The following is a 15,719-nucleotide window of genomic DNA, read 5'->3' as shown; positions in this document are numbered from 1 at the left end:
GCATAAGGTGGGACGAGGCAGTCTGAATTACATTTTATAGATGTATTTCTCACAAATCTCAGAGCCTCTCGCGGTCGTCGTCGTCGTCGTCGTCGTCGTCGCCGCCGCCGCCGCTTCTGCAGAAGTAGCAAATGGCCATCGTAGCAAATGCGGCGAGGGACACCCTGCCATCGATTCCGAATGCGCAAAGTGTGTGGTCTTCTTTTCCTGTGTATGTTTGGTCGGTCTCGTAAGAGGTTGAATGTAACGAATGGGTGGAAAAGAGTAAGGGGCAGGGGCTGTGTGGAACGAAAACACAGTTCCTCAGGGGGTGTGAGCGTTTCGAAATGGGTCGTATATAAGTTACACTTGGTCGTCAGTGACCGTGTGGCCTAATGGATAAGCCGTCGGACTTCGGATCCGAAGATTGCAGGTTCGAATCCTGTCACGGTCGTGTTTTTCCATTTCTGAAAAAGAAACATACCGTTTTAATGTAGCAATTGAGCAGTACGAAACCGTCTGAATGTTGCTGTTGACCATTTTGTACTTGGAGATGGTCTTGAACCTGAAACACACACAACAAGACCGGTGTTAACTAGCGAAATGGTCGGCAGAGTGCCCTCACCGCGAGTTTTGACTGGCACTTGCACATCTAAAACAACGTCGGAAAGTAACTCGTTCGGCTTTTGAGTCACATCAAGTATGTGTGTTAATTTTGACGCCGCTAGCTCTGCAGATTGTCATGCAATTCCTTTACCTCTCAGAAATGATTATGAAATAAAAGTGAAGTACGTGACGAGTGTGACGTTAGGAAAACGTTAGGAAGCATGGAGAGATTCTGTATGGGACCACCCAACCCAAACGATTACTGTGTGATCTGCTGGCCAGCAGGTATCCAACGAGGCAGCACGGCGAGCTCAGTCGGTAGAGCATGAGACTCTTATTCACAGGGTCGTGGGTTCGAGCCCTACGCTGGCCGGAACGGAATTTTTTTCCGCTGCAGATGTAAATTACCGATTTTCTGATTAACGTGATGTAATGGAAATAGCAACTATAAATTTGCCTACGTCTCCATCAGTCGCAAGAAAACTGTATTTGAAGTGAAGGTGATTTTGTAGACATGTGTGAAAGTCATATTCTGAAGCGCAAGTGGTTTTGGTTGGAGAGAACACGGCTACGTGTCAGATGTGTAGCCAAGCAGTAATGGGTCGCCATTGCTGCAAATATTAGTCGAAAATATGAAGTGTTGTCAGCTGAAGTCTGATGATTCAGACGACCGTACGGACGAAGTACGCAAAAGTGCCGCTAGGCGGCGCCTGTTTAGCTCAGTGGTAGAGCATTGGTCTAGTAAACCAGAGGTCGTGAGTTCCATCCTCACAGGAGGAAGACGAATTTTGGAAATCAGTTGCGCATCGTGGCCGTATAGCAAACAGTATCTGTGATGAGGAACAATTAGCGACAGGAGTATTATTAAGAATTACTCTCAGATGTGATTAAGGCGAATGGCGCAGATAAAGCATTTGAGAAAGCGGTGCGGCATAATGTTGGACGAGGCAGTCTGAATTACATTTTATAGATGTATTTCTCACAAATCTCAGAGCCTCTCGCGGTCGTCGTCGTCGTCGTCGCCGCCGCCGCCGCTTCTGCAGAAGTAGCAAATGGCCATCGTAGCAAATGCGGCGAGGGACACCCTGCCATCGATTCCGAATGCCCAAACTGTGTGGTCTTGTTTTCCTGTCTATGTTTGGTCGGTCTCGTAAGAGGTTGAATGTAACGAATGGGTGGAAAAGAGTAAGGGGCAGGGGCTGTGTGGAACGAAAACACAGTTCCTCAGGGGGTGTGAGCGTTTCGAAATGAGTCGTATATAAGTTATTCTTGGTCGTCAGTGACCGTGTGGCCTAATGGATAAGGCGTAGGACTTCATATCCGAAGATTGCAGGTTCGAATCCTGTAACGGTCGTGTTTTTCCAGTTCTGAAAAAGAAACATATCGTTTTAATGTAGCAATTGAGCAGTACGAAACCGTCTGAATGTTGCTGTTGAGCATTTTGTGCTTGGAGATGGACTTAAGCTTGAAACACACACAACAAGACAGGTGTTAACTAGCGAAATGAACGGCAGAGTGGCCTCACCGCGAGGTGTGACTGGCACTTGCACATCTAAAACAACGTCGGAAAGTAACACGTTCGACTTTTGAGTCACATCAAGTATGTGTGTTAATTTTGACGCCGCTAGCTCTGCAGATTTTCATGCAATTCCTTTACCTCTCAGAAGTGAATATGATATAAAAGTGAAGTACGTGACGAGTGTGACGTTAGGAAAACATTAGGCAGCATGGGGAGATTCTGTATGGGACCACCCAACCCAAACGATTACTGTGTGATCTGCTGGCCAGCAGGTATCCAACGAGGCAGCACGGCTAGCTCAGTCGGTAGAGCATGAGACTCTTATTCACAGGGTCGTGGGTTCGAGCCCTACGCTGGCCGGAACGGAATTTTTTTCCGCTGCAGATGTAAATTACCGATTTTCTGATTAACGTGATGTAATGGATATAGCAACTTTAAAATTTGCCTACGTCTCCATCAGTCGCAAGAAAACTGTATTTGAAGGTGAAGGTGATTTTGTAGACATGTGTGAAAGTCATGTTCTGAAGTGCAGGTGGTTTTGTTTGGAGAGAATATCGGCTACGTGTCAGATGTGTAGCCAAGCAGTAATGGGTCGCCATAGCTACTAATATTAGTCGAAAATATGAAGTGTTGTCAGCTGAAGTCTGATGATTCAGACGACCATACGGACGAAGAACGCAAAAGTGCCGCTAGGCGGCGCATGTTTAGCTCAGTGGTAGAGCATTGGTCTAGTAAAGCAGGGGTCGTGAGTTCCATCCTCACAGGAGGAAGACGAATCTTGGAAATCAGTTGCGGATCGTGGCCGTATAGAAAGCAGTATCTGTGATGAGGAACAATTAGCGACAGGCGTATTATCAAGAATTACTCTCAGAAGTGATTAAGGCGAATGGCGCAGATAAAGCATTTGCCAAAGCGGTATAGCATAAGGTGAGACGAGGCAGTCTGAATTACATTTTATAGATGTATTTCTCACAAATCTCAGAGCCTCTCGCGGTCGTCGTCGTCGTCGTCGTCGTCGTCGTCGTCGTCGTCGTCGTCGCCGCCGCCGCTTCTGCAGAAGTAGCAAATGGCCATCGTAGCAAATGCGGCGAGGGACACCCTGCCATCGATTCCGAATGCGCAAAGTGTGTGGTCTTCTTTTCCTGTGTATGTTTGGTCGGTCTCGTAAGAGGTTGAATGTAACGAATGGGTGGAAAAGAGTAAGGGGCAGGGGCTGTGTGGAACGAAAACACAGTTCCTCAGGGGGTGTGAGCGTTTCGAAATGGGTCGTATATAAGTTACACTTGGTCGTCAGTGACCGTGTGGCCTAATGGATAAGGCGTCGGACTTCGGGTCCGAAGATTGCAGGTTCGAATCCTGTCACGGTCGTGTTTTTCCATTTCTGAAAAAGAAACATACCGTTTTAATGTAGCAATTGAGCAGTACGAAACCGTCTGAATGTTGCTGTTGACCATTTTGTACATGGAGATGGTCTTGAACCTGAAACACACACAACAAGACCGGTGTTAACTAGCGAAATGGTCGGCAGAGTGCCCTCACCGCGAGTTTTGACTGGCACTTGCACATCTAAAACAACGTCGGAAAGTAACTCGTTCGGATTTTGAGTCACATCAAGTATGTGTGTTAATTTTGACGCCGCTAGCTCTGCAGATTGTCATGCAATTCCTTTACCTCTCAGAAATGATTATGAAATAGAAGTGAAGTACGTGACGAGTTTGACGTTAGGAAAACATTAGGAAGCATGGAGAGATTCTGTATGGGACCACCCAACCCAAACGATTACTGTGTGATCTGCTGGCCAGTAGGTATCCAACGAGGCAGCACGGCTAGCTCAGTCGGTAGAGCATGAGACTCTTATTCACAGGGTCGTGGGTTCGAGCCCTACGCTGGCCGGAACCGAATTTTTTTCCGCTGCAGATGTAAATTACCGATTTTCTGATTAACGTGATGTAATGGAAATAGCAACTATAAATTTGCCTACGTCTCCATCAGTCGCAAGAAAACTGTATTTGAAGTGAAGGTGATTTTGTAGACATGTGTGAAAGTCATATTCTGAAGCGCAAGTGGTTTTGGTTGGAGAGAACACGGCTACGTGTCAGATGTGTAGCCAAGCAGTAATGGGTCGCCATTGCTGCAAATATTAGTCGAAAATATGAAGTGTTGTCAGCTGAAGTCTGATGATTCAGACGACCGTACGGACGAAGTACGCAAAAGTGCCGCTAGGCGGCGCCTGTTTAGCTCAGTGGTAGAGCATTGGTCTAGTAAACCAGGGGTCGTGAGTTCCATCCTCACAGGAGGAAGACGAATTTTGGAAATCAGTTGCGCATCGTGGCCGTATAGCAAACAGTATCTGTGATGAGGAACAATTAGCGACAGGAGTATTATTAAGAATTACTCTCAGATGTGATTAAGGCGAATGGCGCAGATAAAGCATTTGCCAAAGCGGTACGGCATAAGGTGGGACGAGGCAGTCTGAATTACATTTTATAGATGTATTTCTCACAAATCTCAGAGCCTCTCGCGGTCGTCGTCGTCGTCGTCGTCGTCTTCGCCTTCGCCGCCGCCGCCGCCGCCGCTTCTGCAGAAGTAGCAAATGGCCATCGTAGCAAATGCGGCGAGGGACACCCTGCCATCGATTCCGAATGCGCAAAGTGTGTGGTCTTGTTTTCCTGTCTATGTTTGGTCGGTCTCGTAAGAGGTTGAATGTAACGAATGGGTGGAAAAGAGTAAGGGGCAGGGGCTGTGTGGAACGAAAACACAGTTCCTCAGGGGGTGTGAGCGTTTCGAAATGAGTCGTATATAAGTTATTCTTGGTCGTCAGTGACCGTGTGGCCTAATGGATAAGGCGTAGGACTTCATATCCGAAGATTGCAGGTTCGAATCCTGTCACGGTCGTGTTTTTCCAGTTCTGAAAAAGAAACATATCGTTTTAATGTAGCAATTGAGCAGTACGAAACCGTCTGAATGTTGCTGTTGAGCATTTTGTGCTTGGAGATGGACTTAAGCTTGAAACACACACAACAAGACAGGTGTTAACTAGCGAAATGAACGGCAGAGTGGCCTCACCGCGAGGTGTGACTGGCACTTGCACATCTAAAACAACGTCGGAAAGTAACACGTTCGACTTTTGAGTCACATCAAGTATGTGTGTTAATTTTGACGCCGCTAGCTCTGCAGATTTTCATGCAATTCCTTTACCTCTCAGAAGTGAATATGATATAAAAGTGAAGTACGTGACGAGTGTGACGTTAGGAAAACATTAGGCAGCATGGGGAGATTCTGTATGGGACCACCCAACCCAAACGATTACTGTGTGATCTGCTGGCCAGCAGGTATCCAACGAGGCAGCACGGCTAGCTCAGTCGGTAGAGCATGAGACTCTTATTCACAGGGTCGTGGGTTCGAGCCCTACGCTGGCCGGAACGGAATTTTTTTCCGCTGCAGATGTAAATTACCGATTTTCTGATTAACGTGATGTAATGGATATAGCAACTTTAAAATTTGCCTACGTCTCCATCAGTCGCAAGAAAACTGTATTTGAAGGTGAAGGTGATTTTGTAGACATGTGTGAAAGTCATGTTCTGAAGTGCAGGTGGTTTTGTTTGGAGAGAATATCGGCTACGTGTCAGATGTGTAGCCAAGCAGTAATGGGTCGCCATAGCTACTAATATTAGTCGAAAATATGAAGTGTTGTCAGCTGAAGTCTGATGATTCAGACGACCATACGGACGAAGAACGCAAAAGTGCCGCTAGGCGGCGCATGTTTAGCTCAGTGGTAGAGCATTGGTCTAGTAAAGCAGGGGTCGTGAGTTCCATCCTCACAGGAGGAAGACGAATCTTGGAAATCAGTTGCGGATCGTGGCCGTATAGAAAGCAGTATCTGTGATGAGGAACAATTAGCGACAGGCGTATTATCAAGAATTACTCTCAGAAGTGATTAAGGCGAATGGCGCAGATAAAGCATTTGCCAAAGCGGTATAGCATAAGGTGAGACGAGGCAGTCTGAATTACATTTTATAGATGTATTTCTCACAAATCTCAGAGCCTCTCGCGGTCGTCGTCGTCGTCGTCGTCGTCGTCGTCGCCGCCGCCGCCGCTTCTGCAGAAGTAGCAAATGGCCATCGTAGCAAATGCGGCGAGGGACACCCTGCCATCGATTCCGAATGCGCAAAGTGTGTGGTCTTCTTTTCCTGTGTATGTTTGGTCGGTCTCGTAAGAGGTTGAATGTAACGAATGGGTGGAAAAGAGTAAGGGGCAGGGGCTGTGTGGAACGAAAACACAGTTCCTCAGGGGGTGTGAGCGTTTCGAAATGGGTCGTATATAAGTTACACTTGGTCGTCAGTGACCGTGTGGCCTAATGGATAAGGCGTCGGACTTCAGATCCGAAGATTGCAGGTTCGAATCCTGTCACGGTCGTGTTTTTCCATTTCTGAAAAAGAAACATACCGTTTTAATGTAGCAATTGAGCAGTACGAAACCGTCTGAATGTTGCTGTTGACCATTTTGTACTTGGAGATGGTCTTGAACCTGAAACACACACAACAAGACCGGTGTTAACTAGCGAAATGGTCGGCAGAGTGCCCTCACCGCGAGTTTTGACTGGCACTTGCACATCTAAAACAACGTCGGAAAGTAACTCGTTCGGCTTTTGAGTCACATCAAGTATGTGTGTTAATTTTGACGCCGCTAGCTCTGCAGATTGTCATGCAATTCCTTTACCTCTCAGAAATGATTATGAAATAAAAGTGAAGTACGTGACGAGTGTGACGTTAGGAAAACATTAGGAAGCATGGAGAGATTCTGTATGGGACCACCCAACCCAAACGATTACTGTGTGATCTGCTGGCCAGCAGGTATCCAACGAGGCAGCACGGCGAGCTCAGTCGGTAGAGCATGAGACTCTTATTCACAGGGTCGTGGGTTCGAGCCCTACGCTGGCCGGAACGGAATTTTTTTCCGCTGCAGATGTAAATTACCGATTTTCTGATTAACGTGATGTAATGGAAATAGCAACTATAAATTTGCCTACGTCTCCATCAGTCGCAAGAAAACTGTATTTGAAGTGAAGGTGATTTTGTAGACATGTGTGAAAGTCATATTCTGAAGCGCAAGTGGTTTTGGTTGGAGAGAACACTGCTACGTGTCAGATGTGTAGCCAAGCAGTAATGGGTCGCCATTGCTGCAAATATTAGTCGAAAATATGAAGTGTTGTCAGCTGAAGTCTGATGATTCAGACGACCGTACGGACGAAGTACGCAAAAGTGCCGCTAGGCGGCGCCTGTTTAGCTCAGTGGTAGAGCATTGGTCTAGTAAACCAGAGGTCGTGAGTTCCATCCTCACAGGAGGAAGACGAATTTTGGAAATCAGTTGCGCATCGTGGCCGTATAGCAAACAGTATCTGTGATGAGGAACAATTAGCGACAGGAGTATTATTAGGAATTACTCTCAGATGTGATTAAGGCGAATGGCGCAGATAAAGCATTTGCCAAAGCGGTACGGCATAAGGTGGGACGAGGCAGTCTGAATTACATTTTATAGATGTATTTCTCACAAATCTCAGAGCCTCTCGCGGTCGTCGTCGTCGTCGTCGTCGTCGTCGTCGTCGTCGTCGCCGCCGCCGCTTCTGCAGAAGTAGCAAATGGCCATCGTAGCAAATGCGGCGAGGGACACCCTGCCATCGATTCCGAATGCGCAAAGTGTGTGGTCTTCTTTTCCTGTGTATGTTTGGTCGGTCTCGTAAGAGGTTGAATGTAACGAATGGGTGGAAAAGAGTAAGGGGCAGGGGCTGTGTGGAACGAAAACACAGTTCCTCAGGGGGTGTGAGCGTTTCGAAATGGGTCGTATATAAGTTACACTTGGTCGTCAGTGACCGTGTGGCCTAATGGATAAGGCGTCGGACTTCGGATCCGAAGATTGCAGGTTCGAATCCTGTCACGGTCGTGTTTTTCCATTTCTGAAAAAGAAACATACCGTTTTAATGTAGCAATTGAGCAGTACGAAACCGTCTGAATGTTGCTGTTGACCATTTTGTACATGGAGATGGTCTTGAACCTGAAACACACACAACAAGACCGGTGTTAACTAGCGAAATGGTCGGCAGAGTGCCCTCACCGCGAGTTTTGACTGGCACTTGCACATCTAAAACAACGTCGGAAAGTAACTCGTTCGGATTTTGAGTCACATCAAGTATGTGTGTTAATTTTGACGCCGCTAGCTCTGCAGATTGTCATGCAATTCCTTTACCTCTCAGAAATGATTATGAAATAGAAGTGAAGTACGTGACGAGTTTGACGTTAGGAAAACATTAGGAAGCATGGAGAGATTCTGTATGGGACCACCCAACCCAAACGATTACTGTGTGATCTGCTGGCCAGCAGGTATCCAACGAGGCAGCACGGCTAGCTCAGTCGGTAGAGCATGAGACTCTTATTCACAGGGTCGTGGGTTCGAGCCCTACGCTGGCCGGAACCGAATTTTTTTCCGCTGCAGATGTAAATTACCGATTTTCTGATTAACGTGATGTAATGGAAATAGCAACTATAAATTTGCCTACGTCTCCATCAGTCGCAAGAAAACTGTATTTGAAGTGAAGGTGATTTTGTAGACATGTGTGAAAGTCATATTCTGAAGCGCAAGTGGTTTTGGTTGGAGAGAACACGGCTACGTGTCAGATGTGTAGCCAAGCAGTAATGGGTCGCCATTGCTGCAAATATTAGTCGAAAATATGAAGTGTTGTCAGCTGAAGTCTGATGATTCAGACGACCGTACGGACGAAGTACGCAAAAGTGCCGCTAGGCGGCGCCTGTTTAGCTCAGTGGTAGAGCATTGGTCTAGTAAACCAGGGGTCGTGAGTTCCATCCTCACAGGAGGAAGACGAATTTTGGAAATCAGTTGCGCATCGTGGCCGTATAGCAAACAGTATCTGTGATGAGGAACAATTAGCGACAGGAGTATTATTAAGAATTACTCTCAGATGTGATTAAGGCGAATGGCGCAGATAAAGCATTTGCCAAAGCGGTACGGCATAAGGTGGGACGAGGCAGTCTGAATTACATTTTATAGATGTATTTCTCACAAATCTCAGAGCCTCTCGCGGTCGTCGTCGTCGTCGTCGTCGTCTTCGCCTTCGCCGCCGCCGCCGCCGCCGCTTCTGCAGAAGTAGCAAATGGCCATCGTAGCAAATGCGGCGAGGGACACCCTGCCATCGATTCCGAATGCGCAAAGTGTGTGGTCTTGTTTTCCTGTCTATGTTTGGTCGGTCTCGTAAGAGGTTGAATGTAACGAATGGGTGGAAAAGAGTAAGGGGCAGGGGCTGTGTGGAACGAAAACACAGTTCCTCAGGGGGTGTGAGCGTTTCGAAATGAGTCGTATATAAGTTATTCTTGGTCGTCAGTGACCGTGTGGCCTAATGGATAAGGCGTAGGACTTCATATCCGAAGATTGCAGGTTCGAATCCTGTAACGGTCGTGTTTTTCCAGTTCTGAAAAAGAAACATATCGTTTTAATGTAGCAATTGAGCAGTACGAAACCGTCTGAATGTTGCTGTTGAGCATTTTGTGCTTGGAGATGGACTTAAGCTTGAAACACACACAACAAGACAGGTGTTAACTAGCGAAATGAACGGCAGAGTGGCCTCACCGCGAGGTGTGACTGGCACTTGCACATCTAAAACAACGTCGGAAAGTAACTCGTTCGACTTTTGAGTCACATCAAGTATGTGTGTTAATTTTGACGCCGCTAGCTCTGCAGATTTTCATGCAATTCCTTTACCTCTCAGAAGTGAATATGATATAAAAGTGAAGTACGTGACGAGTGTGACGTTAGGAAAACATTAGGCAGCATGGGGAGATTCTGTATGGGACCACCCAACCCAAACGATTACTGTGTGATCTGCTGGCCAGCAGGTATCCAACGAGGCAGCACGGCTAGCTCAGTCGGTAGAGCATGAGACTCTTATTCACAGGGTCGTGGGTTCGAGCCCTACGCTGGCCGGAACGGAATTTTTTTCCGCTGCAGATGTAAATTACCGATTTTCTGATTAACGTGATGTAATGGATATAGCAACTTTAAAATTTGCCTACGTCTCCATCAGTCGCAAGAAAACTGTATTTGAAGGTGAAGGTGATTTTGTAGACATGTGTGAAAGTCATGTTCTGAAGTGCAGGTGGTTTTGTTTGGAGAGAATATCGTCTACGTGTCAGATGTGTAGCCAAGCAGTAATGGGTCGCCATTGCTGCAAATATTAGTCGAAAATATGAAGTGTTGTCAGCTGAAGTCTGATGATTCAGACGACCATACGGACGAAGAACGCAAAAGTGCCGCTAGGCGGCGCATGTTTAGCTCAGTGGTAGAGCATTGGTCTAGTAAAGCAGGGGTCGTGAGTTCCATCCTCACAGGAGGAAGACGAATCTTGGAAATCAGTTGCGGATCGTGGCCGTATAAAAGCAGTATCTGTGATGAGGAACAATTAGCGACAGGCGTATTATCAAGAATTACTCTCAGAAGTGATTAAGGCGAATGGCGCAGATAAAGCATTTGCCAAAGCGGTATAGCATAAGGTGAGACGAGGCAGTCTGAATTACATTTTATAGATGTATTTCTCACAAATCTCAGAGCCTCTCGCGGTCGTCGTCGTCGTCGTCGTCGTCGTCGCCGCCGCCGCCGCCGCTTCTGCAGAAGTAGCAAATGGCCATCGTAGCAAATGCGGCGAGGGACACCCTGCCATCGATTCCGAATGCGCAAAGTGTGTGGTCTTCTTTTCCTGTGTATGTTTGGTCGGTCTCGTAAGAGGTTGAATGTAACGAATGGGTGGAAAAGAGTAAGGGGCAGGGGCTGTGTGGAACGAAAACACAGTTCCTCAGGGGGTGTGAGCGTTTCGAAATGGGTCGTATATAAGTTACACTTGGTCGTCAGTGACGTTGTGGCCTAATGGATAAGCCGTCGGACTTCGGATCCGAAGATTGCAGGTTCGAATCCTGTCACGGTCGTGTTTTTCCATTTCTGAAAAAGAAACATACCGTTTTAATGTAGCAATTGAGCAGTACGAAACCGTCTGAATGTTGCTGTTGACCATTTTGTACTTGGAGATGGTCTTGAACCTGAAACACACACAACAAGACCGATGTTAACTAGCGAAATGGTCGGCAGAGTGCCCTCACCGCGAGTTTTGACTGGCACTTGCACATCTAAAACAACGTCGGAAAGTAACTCGTTCGACTTTTGAGTCACATCAAGTATGTGTGTTAATTTTGACGCCGCTAGCTCTGCAGATTTTCATGCAATTCCTTTACCTCTCAGAAATGATTATGAAATATAAGTGAAGTACGTGACGAGTGTGACGTTAGGAAAACATTAGGAAGCATGGAGAGATTCTGTATGGGACCACCCAACCCAAACGATTACTGTGTGATCTGCTGGCCAGCAGGTATCCAACGAGGCAGCACGGCTAGCTCAGTCGGTAGAGCATGAGACTCTTATTCACAGGATCGTGGGTTCAAGCCCTACGCTGGGCGGAACGGAATTTTTTCCGCTGCAGATGTAAATTACCGATTTTCTGATTAACGTGATGTAATGGAAATAGCAACTTTAAAATTTGCCTACGTCTCCATCAGTCGCAAGAAAACTGTATTTGAAGGTGAAGGTGATTTTGTAGACATGTGTGAAAGTCATGTTCTGAAGTGCAGGTGGTTTTGTTTGGAGAGAATATCGGCTACGTGTCAGATGTGTAGCCAAGCAGTAATGGGTCGCCATAGCTGCTAATATTAGTCGAAAATATGAAGTGTTGTCAGCTGAAGTCTGATGATTCAGACGACCATACGGACGAAGAACGCAAAAGTGCCGCTAGGCGGCGCATGTTTAGCTCAGTGGTAGAGCATTGGTCTAGTAAACCAGGGGTCGTGATTTCCATCCTCACAGGAGGAAGACGAATCTTGGAAATCAGTTGCGGATCGTGGCCGTATAGAAAGCAGTATCTGTGATGAGGAACAATTAGCGACAGGCGTATTATTAAGAATTACTCTCAGATGTGATTAAGGCGAATGGCGCAGATAAAGCATTTGCCAAAGCGGTACGGCATAAGGTGGGACGAGGCAGTCTGAATTACATTTTATAGATGTATTTCTCACAAATCTCAGAGCCTCTCGCGGTCGTCGTCGTCGTCGTCGTCGCCGCCGCCGCCGCTTCTGCAGAAGTAGCAAATGGCCATCGTAGCAAATGCGGCGAGGGACACCCTGCCATCGATTCCGAATGCGCAAAGTGTGTGGTCTTCTTTTCCTGTGTATGTTTGGTCGGTCTCGTAAGAGGTTGAATGTAACGAATGGGTGGAAAAGAGTAAGGGGCAGGGGCTGTGTGGAACGAAAACACAGTTCCTCAGGGGGTGTGAGCGTTTCGAAATGGGTCGTATATAAGTTACACTTGGTCGTCAGTGACCTTGTGGCCTAATGGATAAGCCGTCGGACTTCGGATCCGAAGATTGCAGGTTCGAATCCTGTCACGATCGTGTTTTTCCATTTCTGAAAAAGAAACATACCGTTTTAATGTAGCAATTGAGCAGTACGAAACCGTCTGAATGTTGCTGTTGACCATTTTGTACTTGGAGATGGTCTTGAACCTGAAACACACACAACAAGACCGGTGTTAACTAGCGAAATGGTCGGCAGAGTGCCCTCACCGCGAGTTTTGACTGGCACTTGCACATCTAAAACAACGTCGGAAAGTAACTCGTTCGGCTTTTGAGTCACATCAGGTATGTGTGTTAATTTTGACGCCGCTAGCTCTGCAGATTGTCATGCAATTCCTTTACCTCTCAGAAATGATTATGAAATATAAGTGAAGTACGTGACGAGTGTGACGTTAGGAAAACATTAGGAAGCATGGAGAGATTCTGTATGGGACCACCCAACCCAAACGATTACTGTGTGATCTGCTGGCCAGCAGGTATCCAACGAGGCAGCACGGCTAGCTCAGTCGGTAGAGCATGAGACTCTTATTCACAGGATCGTGGGTTCAAGCCCTACGCTGGGCGGAACGGAATTTTTTCCGCTGCAGATGTAAATTACCGATTTTCTGATTAACGTGATGTAATGGATATAGCAACTTTAAAATTTGCCTACGTCTCCATCAGTCGCAAGAAAACTGTATTTGAAGGTGAAGGTGATTTTGTAGACATGTGTGAAAGTCATGTTCTGAAGTGCAGGTGGTTTTGTTTGGAGAGAATATCGGCTACGTGTCAGATGTGTAGCCAAGCAGTAATGGGTCGCCATAGCTGCTAATATTAGTCGAAAATATGAAGTGTTGTCAGCTGAAGTCTGATGATTCAGACGACCATACGGACGAAGAACGCAAAAGTGCCGCTAGGCGGCGCATGTTTAGCTCAGTGGTAGAGCATTGGTCTAGTAAACCAGGGGTCGTGAGTTCCATCCTCACAGGAGGAAGACGAATCTTGGAAATCAGTTGCGGATCGTGGCCGTATAGAAAGCAGTATCTGTGATGAGGAACAATTAGCGACAGGCGTATTATTAAGAATTACTCTCAGATGTGATTAAGGCGAATGGCGCAGATAAAGCATTTGCCAAAGCGGTACGGCATAAGGTGGGACGAGGCAGTCTGAATTACATTTTATAGATGTATTTCTCACAAATCTCAGAGCCTCTCGCGGTCGTCGTCGTCGTCGTCTTCGTCGTCGCCGCCGCCGCCGCTTCTGCAGAAGTAGCAAATGGCCATCGTAGCAAATGCGGCGAGGGACACCCTGCCATCGATTCCGAATGCGCAAAGTGTGTGGTCTTCTTTTCCTGTCTATGTTTGGTCGGTCTCGTAAGAGGTTGAATGTAACGAATGGGTGGAAAAGAGTAAGGGGCAGGGGCTGTGTGGAACGAAAACACAGTTCCTCAGGGGGTGTGAGCGTTTCGAAATGGGTCGTATATAAGTTACACTTGGTCGTCAGTGACCTTGTGGCCTAATGGATAAGCCGTCGGACTTCGGATCCGAAGATTGCAGGTTCGAATCCTGTCACGGTCGTGTTTTTCCATTTCTGAAAAAGAAACATACCGTTTTAATGTAGCAATTGAGCAGTACGAAACCGTCTGAATGTTGCTGTTGACCATTTTGTACTTGGAGATGGTCTTGAACCTGAAACACACACAACAAGACCGGTGTTAACTAGCGAAATGGTCGGCAGAGTGCCCTCACCGCGAGTTTTGACTGGCACTTGCACATCTAAAACAACGTCGGAAAGTAACTCGTTCGGCTTTTGAGTCACATCAAGTATGTGTGTTAATTTTGACGCCGCTAGCTCTGCAGATTGTCATGCAATTCCTTTACCTCTCAGAAATGATTATGAAATAAAAGTGAAGTACGTGACGAGTGTGACGTTAGGAAAACATTAGGAAGCATGGAGAGATTCTGTATGGGACCACCCAACCCAAACGATTACTGTGTGATCTGCTGGCCAGCAGGTATCCAACGAGGCAGCACGGCTAGCTCAGTCGGTAGAGCATGAGACTCTTATTCACAGGGTCGTGGGTTCGAGCCCTACGCTGGCCGGAACGGAATTTTTTTCCGCTGCAGATGTAAATTACCGATTTTCTGATTAACGTGATGTAATGGAAATAGCAACTATAAATTTGCCTACGTCTCCATCAGTCGCAAGAAAACTGTATTTGAAGTGAAGGTGATTTTGTAGACATGTGTGAAAGTCATATTCTGAAGCGCAAGTGGTTTTGGTTGGAGAGAACACGGCTACGTGTCAGATGTGTAGGCAAGCAGTAATGGGTCGCCATTGCTGCAAATATTAGTCGAAAATATGAAGTGTTGTCAGCTGAAGTCTGATGATTCAGACGACCGTACGGAGGAAGTACGCAAAAGTGCCGCTAGGCGGCGCCTGTTTAGCTCAGTGGTAGAGCATTGGTCTAGTAAACCAGAGGTCGTGAGTTCCATCCTCACAGGAGGAAGACGAATTTTGGAAATCAGTTGCGCATCGTGGCCGTATAGCAAACAGTATCTGTGATGAGGAACAATTAGCGACAGGAGTATTATTAAGAATTACTCTCAGATGTGATTAAGGCGAATGGCGCAGATAAAGCATTTGCCAAAGCGGTACGGCATAAGGTGGGACGAGGCAGTCTGAATTACATTTTATAGATGTATTTCTCACAAATCTCAGAGCCTCTCGCGGTCGTCGTCGTCGTCGTCGTCGTCGTCGTCGTCGTCGTCGCCGCCGCCGCCGCTTCTGCAGAAGTAGCAAATGGCCATCGTAGCAAATGCGGCGAGGGACACCCTGCCATCGATTCCGAATGCGCAAAGTGTGTGGTCTTCTTTTCCTGTGTATGTTTGGTCGGTCTCGTAAGAGGTTGAATGTAACGAATGGGTGGAAAAGAGTAAGGGGCAGGGGCTGTGTGGAACGAAAACACAGTTCCTCAGGGGGTGTGAGCGTTTCGAAATGGGTCGTATATAAGTTACACTTGGTCGTCAGTGACCGTGTGGCCTAATGGATAAGGCGTCGGACTTCGGATCCGAAGATTGCAGGTTCGAATCCTGTCACGGTCGTGTTTTTCCATTTCTGAAAAAGAAACATACCGTTTTAATGTAGCAATTGAGCAGTACGAAACCGTCTGAATGT

The 15,719-nt window shown here is 46.9% G+C and overlaps 15 non-coding genes across 15 annotated transcripts; all 15 read left to right on the top strand.

Annotated features, from left to right (window-relative positions):
• Positions 1-360: 360 nt before the first annotated feature.
• Positions 361-433, top strand: Trnar-ucg (transfer RNA arginine (anticodon UCG)). The gene has a single exon. It is a non-coding gene; the product is annotated as a tRNA-Arg (tRNA).
• Positions 434-1,293: 860 nt separating this feature from the next.
• On the top strand, positions 1,294-1,365 carry Trnat-agu (transfer RNA threonine (anticodon AGU)). Its single transcript has one exon. It is a non-coding gene; the product is annotated as a tRNA-Thr (tRNA).
• A 1,022-nt stretch (positions 1,366-2,387) lies between these two features.
• Positions 2,388-2,464, top strand: Trnak-cuu (transfer RNA lysine (anticodon CUU)). Its single transcript has one exon. It is a non-coding gene; the product is annotated as a tRNA-Lys (tRNA).
• A 935-nt stretch (positions 2,465-3,399) lies between these two features.
• On the top strand, positions 3,400-3,472 carry Trnar-ucg (transfer RNA arginine (anticodon UCG)). Its single transcript has one exon. It is a non-coding gene; the product is annotated as a tRNA-Arg (tRNA).
• A 448-nt stretch (positions 3,473-3,920) lies between these two features.
• Positions 3,921-3,997, top strand: Trnak-cuu (transfer RNA lysine (anticodon CUU)). Its single transcript has one exon. It is a non-coding gene; the product is annotated as a tRNA-Lys (tRNA).
• A 1,450-nt stretch (positions 3,998-5,447) lies between these two features.
• Trnak-cuu (transfer RNA lysine (anticodon CUU)) lies at positions 5,448-5,524 on the top strand. Its single transcript has one exon. It is a non-coding gene; the product is annotated as a tRNA-Lys (tRNA).
• Positions 5,525-7,380: 1,856 nt separating this feature from the next.
• Positions 7,381-7,452, top strand: Trnat-agu (transfer RNA threonine (anticodon AGU)). The gene has a single exon. It is a non-coding gene; the product is annotated as a tRNA-Thr (tRNA).
• Positions 7,453-7,971: 519 nt separating this feature from the next.
• Trnar-ucg (transfer RNA arginine (anticodon UCG)) lies at positions 7,972-8,044 on the top strand. Its single transcript has one exon. It is a non-coding gene; the product is annotated as a tRNA-Arg (tRNA).
• Positions 8,045-8,492: 448 nt separating this feature from the next.
• Positions 8,493-8,569, top strand: Trnak-cuu (transfer RNA lysine (anticodon CUU)). The gene has a single exon. It is a non-coding gene; the product is annotated as a tRNA-Lys (tRNA).
• A 1,450-nt stretch (positions 8,570-10,019) lies between these two features.
• On the top strand, positions 10,020-10,096 carry Trnak-cuu (transfer RNA lysine (anticodon CUU)). Its single transcript has one exon. It is a non-coding gene; the product is annotated as a tRNA-Lys (tRNA).
• A 1,447-nt stretch (positions 10,097-11,543) lies between these two features.
• Trnak-cuu (transfer RNA lysine (anticodon CUU)) lies at positions 11,544-11,616 on the top strand. The gene has a single exon. It is a non-coding gene; the product is annotated as a tRNA-Lys (tRNA).
• A 1,438-nt stretch (positions 11,617-13,054) lies between these two features.
• Trnak-cuu (transfer RNA lysine (anticodon CUU)) lies at positions 13,055-13,127 on the top strand. Its single transcript has one exon. It is a non-coding gene; the product is annotated as a tRNA-Lys (tRNA).
• Positions 13,128-14,567: 1,440 nt separating this feature from the next.
• Positions 14,568-14,644, top strand: Trnak-cuu (transfer RNA lysine (anticodon CUU)). Its single transcript has one exon. It is a non-coding gene; the product is annotated as a tRNA-Lys (tRNA).
• A 335-nt stretch (positions 14,645-14,979) lies between these two features.
• Trnat-agu (transfer RNA threonine (anticodon AGU)) lies at positions 14,980-15,051 on the top strand. Its single transcript has one exon. It is a non-coding gene; the product is annotated as a tRNA-Thr (tRNA).
• Positions 15,052-15,573: 522 nt separating this feature from the next.
• Positions 15,574-15,646, top strand: Trnar-ucg (transfer RNA arginine (anticodon UCG)). Its single transcript has one exon. It is a non-coding gene; the product is annotated as a tRNA-Arg (tRNA).
• Positions 15,647-15,719: the final 73 nt, after the last annotated feature.

The sequence above is a fragment of the Schistocerca gregaria genome, unplaced genomic scaffold (genome assembly GCF_023897955.1).
Source record: "Schistocerca gregaria isolate iqSchGreg1 unplaced genomic scaffold, iqSchGreg1.2 ptg000180l, whole genome shotgun sequence".
NCBI lineage: Eukaryota > Metazoa > Arthropoda > Insecta > Orthoptera > Acrididae > Schistocerca > Schistocerca gregaria.
The sequence above is the reverse complement of the archived record's forward strand: the minus strand, read 5'-3'. Positions and strand labels throughout refer to the sequence as shown.